Source organism: Crocodylus porosus, unplaced genomic scaffold, assembly GCF_001723895.1.
Source record: "Crocodylus porosus isolate Cpor-Errol unplaced genomic scaffold, CroPor_comp1, whole genome shotgun sequence".
NCBI lineage: Eukaryota > Metazoa > Chordata > Crocodylia > Crocodylidae > Crocodylus > Crocodylus porosus.
The window spans coordinates 30,143,600-30,151,137 of record NW_017728949.1 but is presented as its reverse complement, the minus strand read 5'-3'; the positions used below and the strand labels follow the sequence as shown (position 1 = coordinate 30,151,137).

General features: G+C 43.0%; 1 long non-coding RNA gene across 1 annotated transcript in view; it reads left to right on the top strand.

The window, feature by feature from the left end:
• Nucleotides 1-7,538, top strand: part of LOC109323190 — a 34,711-nt gene that overhangs the window by 23,584 nt on the left and 3,589 nt on the right. The window lies entirely within an intron of this gene.

Sequence of the window (7,538 nt, the reverse complement as noted above, 5' to 3'; positions counted from 1 at the left end):
GTTGAACAGTATGGGTCCCAGGACAGAGCCTTGAGGGACCCCACTGGTTACAGGGCACCATGATGAGTGACTGCCATCAATCACAACCCTCTGGGTCCGATCACAAAGCCAATTTCCCAGCCAGCAGATCGTGGTGGAGCCAAGGCCACAACTGGGCAGTTTGGCCAGGAGGTGATCATGGGATACCATGATACCAAGAGGTGTATCAGTGCTTCCATACTGGTGGTGTTAGCACTAGTGAGGACACTGGCATTCATACAGTGATTCTCCCACTCTACTCCAAAGATCTTCTGCAATGGTGATGGCGTTTCAAGTTTTTCAGGTGGTCCTTGTAGGTCACCCAAGCTTCACAACCATAGAGAAGTTAGGTTTATATAGCCTTATATAGCCAGTGCCTTATATAGGAGGAGCTTTGTTTGAGTCTTGATGCTGTGATCATTGAACGCACCATGGTTTGGTCTTCCGAAGAGCTGGCTCATTGAATCCTGTACTAGATCTCCTTATTGGCTGTCTTTGAGAGATGGCTGCCAAGCTATGCAAGGCACTCAACATTTTCTAGCTCCTGTCTGTCAATGAGGATCTTTGCCAGTGGAATTGATTGGCCTGGACCAAGCTGGTGAAATGCCTTGTTTTTCTGATATTAAGGGTCAGTACCAGGCACTGGTATGCTTGAGAGAAGCATTTATGGGCTGTTTGTAGGCCTTCGTTTTGTGTGTAATGGCAGTTTCATAGATGTTTGCTGACAGAAGAGGAATGGTGAGGTTTGGGGATTTAGATTTAATTCCAGATTCTGGAGAGGAATGTGATCTGAACACGGACATATCTGCCTAAAGTCTGACCCCTCAGAACTCTGTCTCTTCCTTTTCCCTAGTGCTATTCTTCTCACCTAGCCAGTGCCATGCTGCTCCATTTCAGTCTCCCCACTCCCTGTACTTATTCAGCAAGTTTCCATTTCCTATCTTTCTGACTCAACATCCAATCACTCTTTCCACTCTCTAGCTTATGTCCACATGACCAAATTCCCTGTCTCCAATGTTTCTTATTCCTATTCCCAGTTTTCTTTGTGGGCTTACTCATCAAATATCATCCTCAGTCCCTAGAACTACCTTGTTCAGCCACCCCATCAGTTTCCCCTGGCCATCTTCCACCCAGGGTTGCCAGGCCAATAATTTTTTTGTACAGAGTGTAGAGAAATGTTTTTATTACTGACATGTTTTTACTGTCATTTAAAAATATTATTGGAGTGGCAGCCCTGTATGACTTCTGCAATGGTATTACACCGTGCTGCCCCGATCACAGGGACCCCTTACTCCCTGACATCCTTGACTTCACCCAGCTGCCCACCTCCAACCCACCTGCAATGTTACTACCTCCAGCCTTGCTCATCTTGGCCTGGCATTGACTCCCATTAATGCCATTTCTAAGTTCTTGGCTCCACTCTACCCCACCCACACTGTCTCCATCCCTGTACCTTTGATGCAAGCAGCTATTTGAGGCAGAAGATAGGCATAAGGATCCAGTAACAGCACAGGCTCTGGTGGGTGGCAAAGCTCCATAGGTGCAGAGTGCTGTACTCCCATTCAGGTAGCAGGTGGCACAGTTCTGCTCCATCTGTCTGTGTTGCTCTAGCTTTTTACTTGCCATAGTGCTTAAAGCTTTGGCAGCTCCATGTTTTTATGGGAGGAAACAAGTTTTTACAAACAGGCGTTTTTAGGATCTGTTTTCATGGCGTGTCCTTACGTTTACAGACAGTTGGCATACTTGTCCACAGTCTCCTTCCACTCCCCCACAAGATGGCCTGTCCTTGTCTAGTTCCACAGTCCAAACTACAGTTCTGGTCCTGTCATTTGAATTAAGCAACATCCTCCTCCCAGCTGCCTGCCTCCATTGAGAGCACATGAAACACAGGCACTCTTCCCTAAATTCATGTTACTGGATTAAGTGAAACTTGCAGCAATCCAGACATGTATTTGTAGTGAAAGTGCTGGTGGGTCCTGGCTGGTACATGCCCAGTGTGGTGGGGAATTTAGCTGCTGCAGTCACTGCTGGACCTTCATGAACTGCAATTTATCATGATCAAAGCATGGACAAATTGTCTTGGGGAAGAGAAAAAGAGCATTTTCACACAAAAATAAATCTCTGACAAATTTTAAAGTCTTGTTCTACAAGATGTGCAGTAGCAGAATTTTTTCAAGTAAATACCCCAATTTTTTACATGAATAAAACTTTCTCCTGGCTCTGTTCAAACACAAAAACTGATTTAGGTGAAATAGAAAAAAACCCATCAGCCTGATACAGAGACACAACATGAAAAGTTGGTGAAAATTTGCAGAGGTCATAAAGAATGAAAAGAAGGTCCTATCATGGAATGTGATGGGCAAACTTTATAAGCAGTATTAAAAGTCCTGTTTATAATAAAAGATATATAATTTCATCTGTGGATACTGTTTTCATTCCAGGAAATCCAGAACTACTTCGTGAAATCTGCAGTATCAGATTAGTTTGTCAAAACATTACCTTGAATGCTTTAATGTTCCTACTGACACTAATGTGATGTTTGCATGCTTAAATAGCTAAGTCGTTATCAATTTGTATTATAATATTTGTTGTACACCGTTCATCATTATCATCATCTGAAATTATCAAACAAGGCATCAGTACTGACAATGGAAATTTCAGGCATAATCTGCTACTTGTCTGGTGTTTTTCTTAAAGTTTCAAACGGAATTTGAAACCAAAGGATATATTACCCTCTCAATCTTGATGGAAGTAATGGATTTTATATTGTAATGTTTATAGCAGAGGGCAGCAAAGAATAGGTGAGATGTAGTAATATCCATAAAAACAACAACCTAGCATCAGGCATTGATAGCAAGAATCATGTCCAGTGGAAGGCTGTCTTCAGGTTTATTGTAAATGTCAACCATTCCAAGGAAAGAAATGATTGTTTTTAAACATATTCTTTTAATATTATTTTATTTTATAGCAAACCACGTGGCTGAGTTCCTCTGTAATATCTCTGCATTTAACATGGGTTCCTACCTTTAACATGGATTCCTAATAATGTAATGTGGGATCTCCCTATTAGTTAGGCATTGGCAGACTATGCTGAGTACTCATCAAGATCTCTCAGTATGCTACATTTGTGCTGAGAGAACTTTACTGAGTTCAGCTGAAGTGGCAACTTGATATAAAAGTATTTGGCTGACATACAATAGTTTTCCAGAAGTACCGCCGTGTTCATTAAATAGACACTTCCAGGGCTAATAAAAATGGCCCTGCAAAGACCTGATGTTTCTCAGCAGTCAGCATTGTATAAATAAGATAGTATATCAAAAATTAAACTCTTGAAGGGCTTTTACATTCAGGTATGACAGTCAGTGATATAAGTTCCCTGTCATGCTTTTATCTTGTATTTTGAAATCAATATTTTTAAGTTCTAGAGACCAAAGTTTGCCAAGAAAAGAAACACTGATTCTAACAGATCAAGCAGGGGGATTGCATATGAGTACAAACTGTGTTCTCTGTTTCTAAGCCCATACTTCAAAATGTGCTGCAAAATGGTAGTAGCAACCTCAGAATTAAGTTAATATGTTAAGTAAAAAAAATATGAAGCTGCATAGTAATTAACATTGTTTTTCATGTTGCAGAAAAAGCTCGTACTAATATGCAAATCAGATATACAGCTCTAATATATGAAATGCATGGCTTTCCACAATGTGTGATAATTTCCTTGATATTCACAATAGAACAATTGTGATCTCGAGCCTCGGCTGGTGTCAGTTGGCAGAATTCCACTGATGTCAACTGAGCTACACAAGCCCATCCCACCTAAGTATCTGGCTCTATTACTTTTCCATTTCAATTTTAAAGTACCATTTTCATTGAATGTTAATTGTTTCAAATATTCTCCCTTTCTTTTAAGATTAGAGCATGTATACATGAGTGCGTCGTTGTGTTTATAGTGCTTTGATTCTGAACACTAATGTATATATACATTAGGGCTGGGTGAAGATTCAGTTCCTGATTCAATCTGGCAGAGATTCAGCCTGATCTGGTGGCTGAAACTGCCTAAAAAGTCAAATTAATTAAATTTGATTACAGGAAATAACATAGTTCCATTTGAGGCTGTAAGTTAGTTAACATCAGCTATGTGTATTTTCAAACAATTTCTCCAGAATTAAAGCAGAATATTAACCTGTTTCTACAAATAAAAAGAAAAAGATTTGGTTGAACGTGATTTTAATATCTGATATGAGACAAGTGTTTAGTAAAGCACAAACAAAAACAAATTGAGATTATTTTTAAGTGCAGCTTGTCTTATCAAAGCTTATTGATAATGTACAGTACATTATAAACTCTAAAAATGTTCCACATCAAAAGAAGTTTAATTAAAAGAAGTTCAAAGACTCTGCATATTACAGAATGGGCTTTTTATGTACAAACTGCAGAAGATCCATTGATAGTTTTGTATTTTTAATAAAGAATTAACCGTCGATTGTATTTTTACACCACAGAAAGCCCAACACCTGCTTCCTTTATACCGATGACTTGTTTTCTATGAGATGCTTTTTCATGCTGACAGAACTCCAAAAAGTAATTTGTTCCACTAGGTGAAAACTCTTGGCAATATGGAGTCAAAAAACAGGGGTTTTGCCCTTAACTTAAAAGGGTCCAGGATATCTCCTAAGAGCCCTGTTCCCTATATTTGTTTTAATTTAAAATTTAAGAAAGGCTTTGTTGCTGGGTTTTTTAAAAATCTAAATATCTGAAATCCAGACAACCCCACTCCCCATTACTGCTGCATATATCATTTCTATTTTTTTTTGCATCTTTAAACTATCAAAATCTATTGAAGTCAATGACTATAAACTTCCAATGACATGAGCAGACTTGGATTGAGGGAAGAAATCCTGGCATATTAAAATCAATCAAACAATGACACAATGCCTATGGAATTACCGATATTTGATCCTGAATGAATCACTCCACTGACATCATGGCCTTAAAAATAATTAAAAGCTTTATTTCATGTCAATTTATGCAGGGGAAGTTTTAACCAATAACTCTTTTTCAACTAATGGAAGACAACTTCTTGATGAAATTCAATATAGCTAATTAATATATATATATTTTTGTAATGCTCTCTAATTCAAAAACAGTTTGAATTTTATTTATTTTTTGCAGAAACTTTTAAACAATTCAGGTATTATCCTGAGTGCCATCCCCACTCAAGAATGTTGTTACAATAGCTTTATCCGTTATACTTAATGGAGTTGTAGCAAATCTCTGGATGAGATTACACATTACAGTTAGCACATGCTAACTCTGAGGAATATTACACAGTGTTAAATTAGCAGATGCTGTGAGCAGTCCCATATTGAAGATTATTAATCTCTAAAATGCACTGTTTAAGATTGTCTGCTAGAGGGGTGATGAGCAGGGGCATGCCTAGGAGCTTCCCAAGTCTTTTGTGCCTGCCACACTCACTGAATCTTGGCCAAGCATAGGCTAGTGGTACGGGGTAGAGCCTCCCTGCACCATTTGGATTGACCCCACCACCACCACTTGAATCCCATCCCCCACAGTCCAGATCAGCCTCCTTGAATTGTGGATCACCTCCTTTCAATGCAAATCATCCTGAGTGACAATGGTAGTGTGTAGGGGAGAGATCTCCCTCCCTGTCCACTCCTAGACTCCTTGTAGCCCACACTGCCCCAGACTGGCCCCAGGGGAAGAGGGATTGTGGGGGCAAGGAGTTTCTGGACAGCCACAGGACCCAGCAGATACACAGGACCCAGCAGATACACAAGGATGGTGCAAGCTGTAGGGAGCCAGAAGCAGGCAGAGAGGCAGAAGCTCATTGGGTTGCTCAGCTCAGCAGGGCAGCAATCTGGGGATGGAGGATATGTTTGCAGGAAGGGAGGCAATCAACAGGTTGCATGATCATGGTGACAGGGCAGTGATCCACATGGTGAGGGGAGATTGGAGTAGCAGGGGAACAAAGGGGAGGGTAGAGGGGGTGATTTGACGGGGTAGCCTGGTAATTCCCTGCCCACTCACCCCCCCTTCCCTCTTTCCCCCTTCACTCTAGCTCCCCTACCCCTGGTCCCCAGCCCCCTTTCATCCCTTTCCTCTCCCTCTTCACTTGCTCCGTCTCAACTCACCTGCTGCCTGGCAGTCCCTAGCTGTCAATCTACTACAGGGGCAGGAAAAATACAACTCATGGGTCAGATCCAGCATGCCAGACAATCCCATCCAGCCTGTGGGTGCCCACTAACTAACTGTACACCACCCAGCCCATGTGCCTTACTCTCACCCTGGTGCATAGAAGGGCCTGGCCTGGCCTTGCCACCACACAGGTTCTGGGTGGTGGTGGTGCTGCTGCTACTACCGAAGCTACCAGGGGACCTGCTCAGCTTCCCTGGTCTCCAGCAGCTCCTCCTTGTCTCTCTGCTTCAGTGCTTGGTCTGGGCACCAGGTAGGGAAGCGGCAGGGTTGGGGAGAGTTATGGTGGGGAGAGCTGCAGCTAGGTGGGGGGGGGGCAATGGGCTGGTGCTAGGCTGACGGCAGCATGAAGCCTGTGCCCAGGGGTGGCGGGAGTGCACAGCTCGGGTGGGTAAGATGTGGGTGTGAGGAGGGAGAGTGGGGACACCCTACACTCACCTCTGGCATACAATTCCCACTGCTGGTGGCAGCCCCACCAGCAACAAGCAGGAGCCCTCATGGTGCTGCCACCTGGGGGCACATGGCTTCAGCCGGCACTGCACATGGTGACAAGAAGCACAGCCAGGCCAGCCCATGTCTATCGCGTGGCAGTCCCCACAGTGCATGTTCAGCTCTAAGCACTCGCACACCAACAAGGCAAGCTTTGTTATTTTTCAGGTAGTCAAATAAGTGTTAGTTAAGAATGGACAGGTTCTAAGGATGCCTTGAGTATAACAAGGTGTTACTTGAGTGTAAAAAGGTTGAGATTCACTAGGCTAAAAACTTTGAGAACAATGAGAAAAACAGCAGAAAATGTGCAACTGTCTTTTCTGTTCCAGTGTGAATTTTGAGATTTTCCTGCTAGACAATTGGCTTTCCAAGGGAAAGTGAGTTCTGTTAATCCCAGTTTAGAATACATTTTCACTCTTCTCAGTGACTGTGATGGGAGTATCTCTGCTGGAGCCTTTCTATTGGTGGCTCCGCCCTTCTGTTCTAGGCTAACAGCCTGCTTACTCGCTTGCCATGCCCTGATCTTAATTGGTTAATTGACTGGTGTAATTAGTGGGACGCTGTCCACTTTATGCGCCCTGGTGCCAGGGGGCGCTATCTGCGGCTCCTTTTTCCACCCCTACACCGCAGCCCAAGCCTTGCAGATGGTACTAATGTGTTCCTTGCCTTCTCTCTCAGAGGCTTCTCACTGCCCCCTTGCTCTGGGGCTGGGGCCAATGCACCCCAAATGCTGCACCCTCTCAGGCACCAGGGTCCCCACGCTACCATGGAGTTTCATAGTTTCTAGGGTCGGAAGGGACCTGAGCAGATCATCTAGTCCG